Source organism: Melospiza georgiana, chromosome 30 (assembly GCF_028018845.1).
Source record: "Melospiza georgiana isolate bMelGeo1 chromosome 30, bMelGeo1.pri, whole genome shotgun sequence".
NCBI classification, from domain to species: domain Eukaryota; kingdom Metazoa; phylum Chordata; class Aves; order Passeriformes; family Passerellidae; genus Melospiza; species Melospiza georgiana.
The window spans coordinates 5139708-5141887 of NC_080459.1; positions in this window are offsets into that span (position 1 = coordinate 5139708).

The following is a 2180-nucleotide window of genomic DNA, read 5'->3' on the forward strand; positions in this document are numbered from 1 at the left end:
ATCGGCCCCGTCCCGCGCAATGAACCCCACCCCGCTTTCCAGATTAATACCTACTTCATGGCCGCTCTAGTCGCTTGGAACGAGAAACTCATCCGGAAAAAACAAACAGACCATAACCATTGGCACATTTTATTTCTCCTCCTTTCGTATCCAGAGCACTCCCAGCCGAGCCGACGGGCAACCCGTGCCCCGTGGTCTGCCTGCTGACACGCTGAACTGGCGAAACAGCGCCCCCGCCCCCGCCCCCGCCCCGTCCCACCCACGCCCTCCTGAGACCCTACACAGCCCGGCCCCCCTGGCCCCGATGCGGCTCGCCCCGCCCCGCCCAGCGGTAGAGGCGGCCGCCGCCGGCACCACCGCCAGCACACAGGCGGCCACTTTCGGGCGGGTTCTTTCACGGTCCGCAGAGGTCTTCCGCCCTCGACCTCAGTCCAGGGGGCCGTGGGGGCTCGGTGCCGAGGCGCCCGGGGCCGGCACGAAGCCGCCGGCCCTTGGCCCTCGTCCGCACACAGACACAGATACAGCGCCACACCCACCGACCCCCCCCCCCCCCCCCGTGCGCACGCTCACTCCCCAAGGTCATCCCTTCAGGCCACCACACCGCCCCCTCGCCGCCCCCCGCCACCTGCCCCCGCCCCCCCGCCGGGCGGCGGGGCACGCCCACCCGCCCGCCCGCCTGCCTGGCTGCCCGTCCGCATGCACGCTCTCGCGTGCCCTCACTCCCTGGCCCTGGCCCCGTCCCCGTCCCCGCCACCGCCCCCTGCCCTTACCCCTGCCCTTGCCGTCTCTGTCGGAGCCGCCCACGCCCGTCGGCGGTTGGGGGCGCCCCACCCAGCCTCTCCCATCAGCCTCCCTGGCGCCGTCTGCATACCTTTCCCGCTTGCTAGGCACCCGTAGAGGAAGGCCGGCCAGGGACCACAGGTCTAGCCACGGGCTAGGCGGCCGTGAGCTAGGGCCGGCGCGGGACACCAGGTCTACCCCGGGGCCAGCGGGACACCAGGTCTACCCCGGGCCCTGGGACACCAGGTCTACCCCGCCGCCCGGGACAACAGGTCTATCCCCCGGGGCGGGCGGGACACCAGGTCTACCCCGGGGACATGGACACCAGGTCTACCCCGGGGCCCGGGACACCAGGTCTACCCCGGGGCCTTGGACACCAGGTCTACCCCGGGGCCCGGGACACCAGGTCTACCCCGGGCCCTGGGACACCAGGTCTACCCCGCCGCCCGGGACAACAGGTCTACCCCGGGGCCTTGGACACCAGGTCTACCCAGGGTATTAGGACACCAGGTCTACCCCGGGCCCTGGGACACCAGGTCTACCCCGCCGCCCGGGACACCAGGTCTACCCCGGGGACTTGGACACCAGGTCTACCCCGCCGCCCGGGACACCAGGTCTACCCCGGGTCCTGGGACACCAGGTCTACCCCGCCGCCCGGGACACCAGGTCTACCCCGGGGACTTGGACACCAGGTCTACCCCGGGCCCTGGGACACCAGGTCTACCCCGCCGCCCGGGACACCAGGTCTACCCCGGGCCCTGGGACACCAGGTCTACCCCGCCGCCCGGGACACCAGGTCTACCCCGGGCCCTGGGACACCAGGTCTACCCCGCCGCCCGGGACACCAGGTCTACCCCGGGTCCTGGGACACCAGGTCTACCCCGCCGCCCGGGACACCAGGTCTACCCCGGGGACTTGGACACCAGGTCTACCCCGGGCCCTGGGACACCAGGTCTACCCCGGGGCCAGCGGGACACCAGGTCTACCCCGGGCCCTGGGACACCAGGTCTACCCCGCCGCCCGGGACAACAGGTCTATCCCCCGGGGCGGGCGGGACACCAGGTCTACCCCGGGGACATGGACACCAGGTCTACCCCGGGGCCCGGGACACCAGGTCTACCCCGGGCCCTGGGACACCAGGTCTACCCCGCCGCCCGGGACACCAGGTCTACCCCGGGGCCTTGGACACCAGGTCTACCCCGGGGACTTGGACACCAGGTCTACCCCGCCGCCCGGGACACCAGGTCTACCCCGGGCCCTGGGACACCAGGTCTACCCCGCCGCCCGGGACACCAGGTCTACCCCGGGCCCTGGGACACCAGGTCTACCCCGGGGACTTGGACACCAGGTCTACCCCGGGTCCTGGGACACCAGGTCTACCCCGGGGCCTTGGACACCAG